General features: G+C 38.8%; 1 long non-coding RNA gene across 4 annotated transcripts in view; it reads right to left on the bottom strand.

Moving 5' to 3' along the window:
- The window catches only part of LOC141557649 (uncharacterized), a 92,961-nt gene that overhangs the window by 31,319 nt on the left and 47,336 nt on the right, over positions 1-14,306 (bottom strand). For all 4 annotated transcript variants that reach the window (XR_012486854.1, XR_012486857.1, XR_012486855.1 and 1 more), the window contains one exon: positions 10,363-10,408. This is a non-coding gene — a long non-coding RNA (uncharacterized LOC141557649). The remainder of the gene's footprint in view (positions 1-10,362; positions 10,409-14,306) is intronic.

Below are 14,306 nucleotides of genomic sequence, written 5' to 3'. Positions count from 1 at the left end.
ATAGGATGGGGGTAAAGAAGAATATGTAGCTTAATAAGAATGGGATAAAGAGGAAACAACATATATATTTGGTAGGCTATGAAATTCTCCCAAATTCAGATAGAAACAAGAGGACTAAGGGAATGGGAACAGGAAGAGGATAAGGGAGGGAACTTTGTATGTTGGGGGGGGGGGTTAAATAAGAGGACAAGGTAGCAGGTAGAAAAAAAAAAACAGAGAACTCAGGAGGGATAGAAAATAAGAAATATACAGAAGCATAAAATAAAAATCAGGAATGAAATTTATTTTATTTTACTTTTTAAATAGTATTTTTCCCTAATTACATGTCAAGAAAAATGTTAGATTTATTTTTATAAGATTTCAAGTTCCCGGTTTTCCTTCTTACCTCCCTCTCCTCCCCTCTTCCGAAGATAGTAGGCAGTTTGATATATTTTATGCATATATTATCATGTAAAACATTTCCATATCAGTCACAGTTGTAAAAGAAGAAACAAAAGATGAAAAGGGGGAAAAATATGAGAAAGATTAAAGTAAATGAAAAAAAAAGTTTTGATCTGCATTCTGAATCTATTAATTCTTTATCTAATTATGGATAGCATTTTCCTTCATGAGTCCTTTGTGTTTTTCTTGGATTATTGTGTTACTGAAAAAAGCTGAGTCAATCATAGTTGATCATCACATAATGTTGTTGATACTGTATACAATGTATGTTCTGGTTCTGCTCATTTCACTTTGCACCAGTTCATACAAGTCTTTCCAGGTTTTTCTGAAATCTGCTTGTTCATCATTTCTTGTAGCACAATAGTATTCCATTACATTCATACACAACTTATTCAGCCATTTTCCAATTGATGGGCATCTCCTCAATTTCTAATATTTGTTATCACAAAAAGCGTGTCTATAAATACTTCTGTACATGTAGGTCCTTTTCCCTTTTTTATGATCTCTTTGGGATACTAACCTAGTAGTGGTATTGCTTAATCAAAGAGTATGTAGAGTTTGGTTGCCCTTTGGGCATAGTTCCAAATTACTTTCAAGAATGATTGGAACAATTCACAAGGAGCAGAACTTATTATGTAAAAAAAAGCATGGATAATAATCATTCTGAGACAAAAGTTAAAGCTAAAATAGATTTAATCAAAAGACAAAAAATAAGGAAATACTACTATGTCAGCCATATTAATCAATATTGTTTTAGATTATTTAAAATAACTAATCAGTATAAGATTAATATTGCTGCTATGTGAACAGCAATATGAAAAGACCTACAGAGAAACAAAAAAGTATGATTTCACATAGATGCATATAAATGTATAGTGTATATACATATATATGTTATCTATCATATCATATTATTATCTATATGTATATACATGTATATACATATAGATATCTGTATAAGGAAGTAAAGAAAAGATGGACAATTCTGAACACAATGTATAATATTTGTTATATAGGCTTTCTTAAAATGGAAATTTGTTGTTTTATATTTCAAATCCTCTCTTATGTTCTATTGTGCACATGGCAATGTTTGTTTTTTTTCCTATTTTGTATTTAAGTTTAAAATAAGGAAAAAAAGAAGGGAAAAATGTTTTACATCTTTATCTTATTAGAAATAGTTTGTATCTTTATTTCAATTACCCCCTTAGGAAGATGTTATTCTCATATCATAACTACTAGCAAAGAGGTGGCAAATCCAAGAACTCATTTTCTTAGTTGCTTAGGATATGAAATTGCTCACTAATTCAGATCGAAAAAGTAAGCTTTTTTCTATTATCATCTTATTATAATAGTGTGGAGATGCTAGAGTATTGTAGCAACAAGATTCATTATATATTTTTTTTAATTACAAATTTACCTATCCTGGTTAGAGAGATTGGCTAATAAAAGAAGAAGCAGGAACATGGTTGGAACAATGTCAAGACTGGCCTTCCAGGCTTAAGTCTCAGGGCACAGAACTCATTATGGGTATGATGAAATTAAGCATCCTTGGTTTTACTTAAGATTAAAGGCATTGTACTATTTGGAATAGCCAATCATATAGAAAAATCCACATTATTTACAAGGTATCATAGCAAGGCTCAGGAATAACCAGATGGGAAACAATCCTGTTCAATAAGGAAATAATGCAATGGGGAGTCAAGAAGATTTTACCATCATCTATGCTAAGGTTGTTTGTCCCCTTCAACTTTTCCCAAACACAGACAGACATCCACTATAGCAATTTTCAGATTACATTCCCTTTGAGCAGCTCATAGTGTTTCCCTTGAATAATGAATTGCTGACTTAATAAGTCAGACATTTATGCCTGAATTAAAAACTCAAGGCATTATCAAATTACAATCCCAAGAGATTTTACCAGATCTTTCCAACAAAAAAATCACTCAACATCCTTTTCTTCTTTTTTAGGTTCCATGAGGATTTTAAATTTCTTACATAACAACTAAAAAAATACTCTTCTAATGATTGTTTTCAAGGATAGAATTTTTGTATGTTATCTTCAAATAACATTGCTGCAAATATATTACTCTGGTCTCCATAGAATGAAGAATAACCACATAATGTTTCTCATATCCTTCTTATCTCAAGAAATCAAAAACCTCCCTCAAACTTTTCTTTCCAAACTCCAAACCTCTTTTACTTTCAAATCTTACTTGCTTAATTTTTCTCTCTTTCTTTATATATATCCCTCTCCTGGATCTTGATTAAAAGCCCTTTAAAAATGAACTTTTCTTGTTCTCCTTTCATATCAGGATGCACACATCTTCCATTTTCTCAATTTCTCCAGTCTTCATTTTCCAATCATATCTTAGACTAGCTATAGAAATAATCTTATTTGGTATCTTTGTATCTTTTTTCTTTATTGTATAAAAAAAAAGTGTTAGGTTTTTTTTGTTTATTTTTTTTAATTTCACAAAACCCAAGTTAATTGTAATGCTTTGGGGTCTTAAGAATTTACAAATGCATGGTCTTTTCCAATGATATTGGTGACCTTACTTCTAGTTTACCTAAACAATTAGTTCTGTTCTATGGTTCACAGAAGAAAATACAGTGATAATACTAAAACACTTGTGTGGTACGGAAATGGTGAAGGGTCACCATTTAATAAAAAAGCTGGAGAGAGCTCTAGAGAAAAGCAAAGTTTATTGTACTTCTCGCGAGAAGGGCGTCCCACTCTTCGAGTAGACTATCGAAGAGAGGAAGCACCTCCTGTGGGCAGGACAGCACCTTTAATCCCTAACGCAAAACGCCCCCTCCCACCACTGACCCTCATCCTCATTGGCTGAGAGTCTTACATTCTAAACGCGAGATCTACCCATGAAATTGAACTTGACCAATAAGTACATAGTTGCCCATATTTGGATGAAATAGGGAGATATCATAGGAGGGGAAGGCAATGTCCTTTACTTGAACTTCAAAGTCCTTCAGGCCTACTAGAATTCTGAAGTAGATGAAGCCTTACTCGATTTTCGCAACTGTCTTGAGAGATCTCACCTTATCTCATTCAGTCCCTCCTCTTATTTGTACATTGAGATCTCTTCAAATTTTTGTAACATAACCTCACATTCCCTATCAAATTCCTCGTTTCCTTCTGGTTCTTGTTGCCACTGTTTTACTGGCTCCCATCCTTGTCCTTTTAATACCCTCAATCTAACAGACCCCTCAGCTTTTTCCTCTAGCCTAACCATTCCAGATAATGAATTTCGGACAATTCTGGTTATTAATCTGATCAAACAGGGGATACAGATAGGGAGTAATATAACACCACTAAGAGCTATAAGGCCCAACCAAAGGAGCTGCTTCCACCAGCTTCCCAAACCAGGACCATCAAGAAGTATTGAACAGTGAGGTCCAAGTCTGTACAGGAACAGGAGCAAGTTTCCTAATGTTCTTAGTGATTTCCTTCACTAGATTACCATTGTTACCAATCTTTATACAACATGTGGATAAATTTAGTTTAGCACAAACTCTCCCTTCCTCAGCCAACAAATAATCCAGCACAAGTCTATGTTGTAAAACAGCCTCTCTGGTTTGAGTAGCTTCATCAGCCAAAAGATGTAGTACCTCAGCTGTCTGATTGGTGATAATCTCTACAACTGCCTGAAGCCTAATTCTCCTGTTCAACATGTATATTGGAGTTCTATATCCCCAACTTCCATCTTGAGCCCAGGTCGCTGGCCCATACTCTTTGACTATTCTTTCTGGAGGCCAGGCCTCACCCCAACCATTTGCATCTCCAGTCCAAGTGATGGAGGTATCTAAACTCCGTTTCTCCCTTCCCAAATTATCATACAACTGAATCCCTAAATATTGGTTTGCCTGTTCGGGATGAAAGAAAACTTTTGGCCTTATTAGTCCAATATAACAATTCCCTGTTCAATTAAGAGGCAGATGAGTATAGGCAGTTAAACCACAGATCCAATAATGACCCTTTAGAGCAGGTTGTTCCCTTGGAAATATGTCTGAGCTATTCCTTGTAAAAGGGTAATATTGTTGGTCTCTCGTCCCTAGGGGACTTCTCTCCACAAAGGGGTCATACTGGCATTTTCATAAACCTTGCTCTTTTCTCCAACTACAATTGGCAACTGGCCACTGGCCTGTTAGATTAGAGGTACTCCAAAATGTGGAAAACAGAGTCCCATGTTGCCCGGGTGTCCTTGGGGTGACATTATACCAACCCCATTGGTAACTGTACCCAATGTATATGTTCCCTTTCCTCTTATTCTCTTTTATACATCTCAATACATCCCATTCTACTTCACTACACTCAGCAGTAGTGACTTGTTGATAGCAATATCCCTGCTCTCCTATTTCTGGGAGAACATCCAAGGTACAGTCTTTCTAGTCCTTCCCACACTTCAATTGAGGATTCCTCCCCGTATCCCGCCAATATTTAGACATTTTTGTACAGTCAATTGTCTTTGGCCTCAGGTCTGTTCTTGAATAGGTCCACTCACAAACACTATTTCCCAGCTTCAAACCTCGTCCTGTCTGATTTAAGCAGTATTTCCCTTTCCTATCTTTGGTCAATGACCACTGATGTTTCTCTTCTAAATTCCAGAAACCGGTCCCATTATGAATTTGGGATCTGTTGCTAAGGATCCAGGCTGGGCTTAGGGGGACAGGTACCCATGGCCATTGGTTCAATTGTTGGGATCCACCACAGATCCAACAATTTGATAAGTTAAATGTCCTCCCTATATTCTGCATGAGCAGGAGAAATTGGTTCTCATCTCTAGAAGGTCATAAGGAAATAGATAAACCCAAAGCTTAGGGAGAGCCTCATAATGTTCAACTATTATAACACCGTGAAGTTAAGGTGAACTTCCCAAAGGAAAATATATCAAATCACAAACAGGCAAAGAGACCCAAAGTAAGAAAAGTCATACAGTTACAATTCCCATTCAGTGGAGGTCCCCTCCTCTTATGTAATTGGAGGTCTCCCCTGTCTTCAACTGTCCACTCTGATAAAGGTGGCGCCACAGGTCCTTTTGTCCTGGTGTGGTGTGTCCAGCCTCGTTCCTGGGTGCGAATCGCAGTATCTGAAGTCAGTATCACTTGGTAGGGTCCGTCCCAGCTTGGAGTCAGCTTCTCGTCCTTCCAGGAAGGGATCAGCACCCAATCACCAACCTGAATTCTATGAACAGGGAAACCTAGAGGAGGAGTCTGAGCTATTAGCCCTTTTTGTTGAAGTCCTTGCAAATGTTCCAGCAATGATTTAACATATCTCTTAACAAACAAATCCTTAGTTTCTAAAATAGGGTCCCAGTCTCCCTTAGGATAAGCCTGGAAAGCATGACCATACAATAATTCATAAGGTGAAAGCCCAATATCTCTACGTGGCTTGGTCCTGATTCTAACCAGAGCGAGAGGAAGGCATTTCGTCCAAGGTAGTTGGGTCTCTAAAGATAACTTAGTCAGCTGCCGTTTTATTTCTTGGTTCATCCTTTCTACGTTCCCAGAAGAGGGAGGATGCCAAGGGGTATGGAGATCCCAAGTGATTTCTAAGGCCCTAATCAGATTCTGCAATACCTGGGCAGAAAAATGTGTTCCCTGACCCGAGTCTATCCTCTCCACCATTCCGTACCTAGGAATAATTTGTTCTAATAAGACCTTACTTACTGTCGAGGCAGTTGCTCGGCCTGACGGGAATGCCTCCACCCATGAGGTCAGATGGTCCACTATAACCAGCAAGAACTCGACCCACTGGTGGCAGCTCAGTAAAGTCCACCTGGATGCTTTGGAATAGTCTGATTCCAGGAGGTCGTCCCCCTTTTGGAAGCTGGCGTTGGGCAGCCCTGTTAGTCCTTCGACAAACAAGACAACCGTCCACCAGTTGTCGAGCCATAGTATATAGGCCGGGGGAAACATACCTTGTCAGTATAGCATCACACAGGTTTTGGACATCCCAATGGCTGCCCTGGTGCAGTTGCTGAAGGACTTGCCTCATACTTGCTTTGGTCAGTACCTCTCTGCCGTCAGGTAAGAGCCATCATCCTTCCGAGTTCTCAACTGCTCCGAGAGTTGAGGCTTTCTCTTTTTCCTCCTGAGTAAAACTAGGAGAGGGTAGACTAGGGGGAAGTACAGGTATCAAAGCCATTATATGAGAGATTTCCTGATCTCCGGCTCCCTTGGCCTCCCGGTCTGCTAATCTATTTCCCCTTACCTCAAAAGAATTTCCCATCTGATGTCTCTTTACATGTATTACTGCTATATTCCTAGGAGTCAGAATATTTTCTAGTATCTCTCTGACTAGTGTATGATGAACCAGTTCTTTACCTTTACTGTTTACATATCCTCTTTCCTCCCAAATCCTCCCAAATACATGCACCACACCCCAGGCATATTTAGAATCAGTATATATATTCCCAACTTGGTCACGCAATAATTTTAATGCTTGATTTAAAGCATACAATTCACAGCAATTCACAAGTTTGAGCAGACCAATGGGCAGGTAGACTGCCCTTGGTAACAGTGGAAGTTCTAACAAACCCATTTCTTTTCCCATTTACCATCCTAGAAGAACCATACATAAATTCTAAACAAATATTTATCATAACCTTGTGTTGATAATAAGGAATTTGTCCCAATGAGTTTATATCCAAGTAGATCTTTCATAAGTGAACATTATTCATACAAATCAGTTTGTTTTTAAAAACACCCAATGCAAATACAATCATATACAGAATGTCTAATTCCACACAAGAGAATTCAAGAAGTTTTGATAATAGATTCCCATTAACTTGTAATGGGAGAGACATTCTGCTATTCTGAAACATAAGGTCTTATCAAGTATTCTGATAGAGGCAGGGGGGGGGGGTTTGCAGAACTAAGAGGCAAGGAAACTGAGGCAGGACTGAGTCAGGACAATAATTCAAAGTTAAAACATAAGCTAGCCAATCATAGTCTAGCAAATTTTCAGCTAGAGTCCCCTGTAAAGGCCTTTTGTCTCTGCAGCCTTCTCCAAACCCAGCATCTGCTAAAATCAGGTGTGTCTAGCTAGTGGACAGGTAAAGAGCTTTTTCAACTTTTTGCAGCCTCTCCCTTATCTGTAGAGACAAGAGAGCTTTTGTCAATCGCAGCAATTCTTAAAAGAATTGTAACGAGCATAGAGCTCTAACAACGATCCAGGCCAGAAGCAGCCTGGATGTCCGGTGCAAAAAAAGAAAAAAAAATCTTTTACCTTTTCCAGAGTTCTATTCAGTACCCAAATTATGTCTATTTTCGAGGTCCTTCATCAGGGAACCAAAATGATGAGGTAAGCAAAGAGTAAGTAGTTTCCAATTAGGCCTGAACTGAAATAAGACATCAGTTTTTCCCAACTTTCTGACCAGTTGAAATCTCAGTTTCCCTTCCCCCCCCTGTTTACAGAAATTATCATATTATACACAACAGACTAGTAAATTTCCCAAAATAGCAATAGTCACACAGTTTTATACAGCAATAGTTCTGTTCTCCAGGGGACAAAAAGGAAGCAGGATTAAAATCGTGATCTTGGATTATGGAACATTCTTTTCTAATAGTATTGCCTCATGTTTCAACACTATGGAATCTGTGAGCCATCTCCCAGCCCTCTAGATTTAATATTGTTCTAACTTGAATACCCCTTCATTTCATCTTCTCTGCATATTTAATAGGGGATTGATTGTCAAAAGTTCTTTCCCCACCATGATCATGCAAGACATGAAAAACGCATCTGAATATAGATCTATAGTCAGGAACTTGGGATTGGGGTTCCAGAGATTGCCAGCTTCGTCTCAAAAAGAAAGGCAAAGTGGGAGCGGTCCTAGCAATGTATATCTCACTGACCACTTGGCTCTGATTACAAACATAAGAGGAAGAACCAGGGGCATGATTTAAGGCAGTTTTACTTCAGGTAGCTGTTCTAATTTTAACCATCCCACCTCCAGATGGTGGAGTTTAACGACCTATGCAAACAGTTATACCTGAATTCAAAACTCCATAAATATTAGATTCAGTCCCAAAAGATTTTATCTAAATGTAGGCTGTTCCTTTAAACAGTAGAAATAATTAATATCTAAATCAGCAAGGAGGTGCAGTTATTAAAAACAAACTAACAAACAAAAAAAAAACCCACTATACTTAATGGGAGGAGGGACCTCTCCACGTGGTCACCCTTCCCCCACACCACCATAGCTCCATTTAAACTATTAATTACTTTTACAAATCAATCTTTCCTGTCCCGTCTTTAAGTAAATATATGTATATATATTTTTAAACTTTACACTTCAATGTTTGCACGTAACTGACCCAAATTTCATAAAACTTAATACATGCCCAACAGAGCTGACAAACACTTAAGGCATAGCTCAGTTACAAATTACCCAATATCTCTAGCTAACATACCATCTAAGTAGGGAGATACAACCACAATCTCCCCTAAGTAAGTTACCAGCATTTTGTTTTAAAAACCTATGTTTTAACTTAAAATCCCAATCACAGCTTTAAATTCCCAATAATATAAAACTACTTTGCTATCAGATTTAAAACAATGAACTTCACCAAATAGCGGTTTCTTTCCCCTGGCCCACGTGGCCCTGCTGCAGTCAGGACACGTGGGAGGAAGAGGAAGGAAGCCACCATCTTCACTGGCTCAATCCCACATACTTCCCCATGTACAGGGTTTCTGATCCCAAATGGGATTTACTAACAGCTATTTCTGGTCAGCTGAAACAACCCCTGCTTCAAAAGACCTAGTTCTCCTCCCCGCCCGAAGGCCCCTGGAAGGGCTAATGGAATTAAATCCTCTCAGGTCCTTCCTTTCAGGTACCATTTAATCCTTTTGGTACCACCAGTCTGCAACAAAACAACAATACCTTATCATCTTTTTCTTGCTTTTTATTTTTCCTCATATTTTGGCAGTTTGTTCCAATTACTTAATTTATCTCCCAAGGGAATTTCTACCGGTATTTTCTGATATTTTTCTCATTTCTCTCCGCGAGGGCTGGCTGGGACTAGGCCACACCCATTGAATTTGGAAGGAGTTTAACAGACTCCTAAACGCCCAAACACGCTAACAGTCGCCTGTTAGCTCAGTCACCCAGGAAGGCCTAGCTCTCTTCCTGTCTACCGTCTACAGCCCCCTCCAGAACCTATAACTAGACTCAAGGGGCTTCACAGGACGCTTACCTCCACTGGGTTGCTGCGCAGCAAATTTCTTGACTGATCTGTCCTCCACCAACCGGTTGGGATTTTCACCGCGGAGTTTCCGTTGCTTTTCTCTGAGTTTCTCCACTTCGGGTCCACTCTACGTCAGGGAGCAAGGAGAAGCCCCTGGAAGCTGGCGGGCTGCCTAAATCAAGGCAGGGCGCCATCCCACTAGCACCCAGGAGTTCACTTACTCACCGAGTAAAGGATCCGGACTAGCCCCCAAACTGTGTGGTACGGAAATGGTGAAGGGTCACCATTTAATAAAAAAGCTGGAGAGAGCTCTAGAGAAAAGCAAAGTTTATTGTACTTCTCGCGAGAAGGGCGTCCCACTCTTTGAGTAGACTATCGAAGAGAGGAAGCACCTCCTGTGGGCAGGACAGCACCTTTAATCCCTAACGCAAAACGCCCCCTCCCACCACTGACCCTCATCCTCATTGGCTGAGAGTCTTACATTCTAAACGCGAGATCTACCCATGAAATTGAACTTGACCAATAAGTACATAGTTGCCCATATTTGGATGAAATAGGGAGATATCATAGGAGGGGAAGGCAATGTCCTTTACTTGAACTTCAAAGTCCTTCAGGCCTACTAGAATTCTGAAGTAGATGAAGCCTTACTCGATTTTCGCAACTGTCTTGAGAGATCTCACCTTATCTCATTCACACTCCTCCAAATTAAATTTTACTTACTTTTATGTTGCTCCTGGATTTAAATAAGTTTTTCTCTTTTCTTGATCTGAGAAAGAATTGATAATAGGCAGTTCTTAAGAACAGATAAATTTAAACTGCAAACTACAACTTTTGTTTTCTTTCTCAAATTAGTGAATTCATCTTGCCCCTCCTCCACCAGCACTAAAACAATAAAGGTGTCACTTTCTAGGAAAAGAATGATAAAAGGTCAAAGTGTTGTTTCCATATAATTTCAAGTTTTATTCTTTTTCTTTCTTAAAAACAAATTCTATAGAATGTTATCACAAAACTCACTAAAATATTTCAGCATTTATGAAAAACATTCAAGCCACATTTTGGAAATTCACAATAGAGAAATTATTTTACTCTGATGGGGAAGTCCCTTCAAGGGAATAAAGGAATTCTTCATACTAGTGGGGAAGTATCTATATGGAGAAATGGCATCCAGTAGAATATGGCACCTTTGACTATTGTGCAAATTAAAAATTTTGAGATTCCTTTTATTATGTTAAATTTTAAAAAAATTTAATTTTTGACTAAAAACTTTTCAGTAGAAAATTTTAAAAATTAGCTGGCAAATGCTTCTCTATGTGTGTTTTGTATCAATTATGCTTGTAATTCAAATTGGCTTTTTCCTGGGGCGTGGTTAACTAAAAAGGAAAGTGAAAACTTTTTTCTTCTGAAAGAAATTCTCTCTCTAACTTTCTAAAGTCTGGCCAAGTTAGAAGGCCAGGAAGAGACAGATAAGAGGGAATATCTGTTACCAATTTTCAAAAATCTATGGCTTCATAAACTAATTAGAGACCAAATTTAAGAATGGGGGATTACCTTACCTACTTCCCCAACAGTATAGAGGCTCATCTATTCCATTAGAGGGACTTTCCAGGAATATTTTCCCCTACTAAAATGGAAATTTACCTTAGTTCAAACAGATTTGAGACCAAGGAGGAATCAGACCTTCAGGGTCAGTGTCCCCTCTTGACTCCTAGCTGAAAGTGTGTCAATTGGGAGTAAAATTAAGATAAAATGAGGCAATAAAGATCTAAGCATTCTCAATTTATTGATAAAGCTTGTAGTTGTCAATAAAAGGAGTCTATAAATTCCCAGCAAGCCAAAAGACCCTGATTGAGGGCTGACATTATTTTTATGGAGAAAAGGAGTAGCATCCAAAAAACAGAAGGCAGCATTATATATGGGAAAAGCAATACAATTGGTTACAAAGGCAGAAGCATCACAGATGTGGGAGGACAATATGATTGACTGGAAATTTGAAATGCAGGGCTAGAAACACTCCTTCCTTCCATCTTGTCTTTACTAGTGGTGTCCATCTACATGATTAGCTAGTGTTATGATGATAACAAACCAGACTTTCTTGAAGGCCAGCCAGTATTGCAGAGATAACAGACCAGAATTCTTGGCATCCACCTGAATCCTTCAAGAATAATGAATTTCCTTGACAGAAGACTAGAATAGTGATTAGCAGAAAAACTGAATTTCTAAAACTAAATCAGAGATAATGAGTGATTTGCAAGAAGCTAAAGAATTAATGCTATTTTCTCAATTTTTTAATAAATCAAAAGCTTTACTAAAATCTAGGCAAACTATATCTATAGCATTCCCCTGATCTACTAGTTGGTAACCCTATCAGAAAAGCAAATATAAGCTAATTGGGCATGATGAAGCTTTGCTCTCTGTTATTATCACTTTCTTTTCCAACTTTTGCCTATTACCTCTGTAATAATGATCCTCTCAAAAATTTTCCCAGGAACTGAAGTCAACCTCACTGGCTTTTTTCTTTCCTTTTCCTGAAAACTGGAACATCTGCTCTTCCGCAATCCTATGGTTCTCTCCCATTTTCACATATCACTGAGAGTGACTCAGCAATCAGATAGGTGTGCCTATTCTTTCTGGAACCAATGAGTTTCATCTAGGTCAAGAAACTAATTCATCCAGGGTATCTGGGTGGTCTCTTACTGTTATCTCACTTGATCTTGGCTAACAACTCCGTGTTCTAGTGTGAAGGTCATTTTCCTTGACAGAGAAAACAGAAACAAAATTGAGTTTCTTGAAGTTAAAGGGTTGTGATTTGAGGCAACACAATGTAGTAGAGAGGTCCCTAAATTCAGTAATCTCACCTGCAAGGCAACATGGGGATACCAAGTCAAAAAGCCTCTAAACTTCCTACTAGACCTGGCCTTCAACTCAGGTCTGAGCCTGAGATTTTTCCTCTGTAAAATGAGGTCACCCATCTTGGCTCAGGAAATAGAAAATGAAACAATTCTCCCTCTTTTTGGTAACAAGGAGAGGTCACAGATAATGTCTGCCATGCTCACTGCACCGATTGGTTTTAACTGTTTTTCTTTGCTAGAAGGTAATGTTTAATGTGTGGAGAGAGAGGAGGGATGTAATTTCTGGAAATGATTGTGATACAGAAACAAAAGGATTCAATAAAACTTATTTTAAAAAATAAAATAATAAGATAAAATAAGTTTATTGTACCAGATGGGCTCTGAACTCTCTCTTCCACCTCTAATATTCTATGTTCTCTTTTCTTCGTTCCTTCCAGTTCTACTACTCTGTTTCACAGTAGAAAGAACCTGGGCCTGTAGTTAAAAAGATATGAATTCAAATTTGGCCTTAGGCACTAACTAGCTGCTTGATTCTAGTCAAGACATTTAAATTCTGCCTCTCAGTTTCCTCATCAGTAAAATGGAGGTGATAGTATCCAGATTATCTACTTAAGATGATGGGATTTAGAGCTAGAAGACTTCTTACAGGTCATTTGGAACAAAACTGTTACCTTCCATTTGAGGAAGCTGAGACCTGGAGAAGTCAAGTCACCACTCAAGATCACAAAGGGAGCCAGGAGCAGATTTGAACCCAGGCCCTCAGAGAAGCAAGGAGGTGGCACAGGAGCCAGGGAAGACCTGAATTCAAATATGGCCCCTAACTAGCTAACTAAAATTAACTAGCAATGTGATTTTTGTCAAGTTGCTTAACCTCAGTTTGTCTATTTCCTCATCCATATAATGGGAATATTAATATCCACTCCCAGGATTGTTATGAGACTCAAATGAAATAATATTTGCAAAGTACACAGTGCCTGGCACATAGTAAGATGCTATTTAAATGTTAGCTATTATTAAGCTTTTAGGAGTTTAGAAGTCAAGGACTCCCACTGCATCCAGGGACATCTAAAGTTGTCCTGATCTGTGTCTGGCCACTGGACCCAGATGGCTCTGGAGCTGAGCTTGCCCAGCCCTCCCTCACTTACATCCAATTTATCTGCATCAGATACATGCATCATCTCCCTGATGGTCAAAGTCCTCTTGGAAAACAGAAGGATGAACAACAGCTTAGGACAACTGCTTGACACACAGTAGGTGCTATGTAAATGCTGACTCCCCCTTCCTAGTGCCAGACACAATAAAGAGCACCCAATAGATGTTTAATCAGAACAAATGGAGTTGAAGTGGGATGAATGGAAATAAACAATTCCTTGTTCCTTTTCAGAATTAGGATGAGAAAGGAGAGAGGAATGATGCACATCCGTGGTTTGTGGTGGAAAAAGCTAATCCGTGGTCCTTTCCCAGGTCATCCCCTTGCTTTAGGAAAGCCAGAAGTTTTCAGAGCTCAGAGGAGAAATCTTAGCAGCTTCCAGCGTCAACCTGTTATATAATTTGGCATTAGCTGAAGCAAGGGAGGGACGAGCTTTGTCCTAAGCAGCAAGGACAGGACTTTCTCTGCTCCAACAGGACTTGGGGTCAAGCACCCCAGACAGAGAAAACATCATCCTTCCCTAAACAGGTCCCATCAGCATTGTGTGCCCTAATCACTCCCGACAATGATGTGAAATGGATTCATTCAGCCTCACTTGCTTTGAATGAAGCCTGTCAACTCCAATGTGAGCAGGGGGAGGCCCAGCCAAAGTCATTCAACCTCAT

The sequence above is a fragment of the Sminthopsis crassicaudata genome, chromosome 2 (genome assembly GCF_048593235.1).
Source record: "Sminthopsis crassicaudata isolate SCR6 chromosome 2, ASM4859323v1, whole genome shotgun sequence".
Classification (NCBI taxonomy): Eukaryota; Metazoa; Chordata; class Mammalia; order Dasyuromorphia; family Dasyuridae; genus Sminthopsis; species Sminthopsis crassicaudata.
This window is presented reverse-complemented; position numbering and strand designations above follow the sequence as displayed.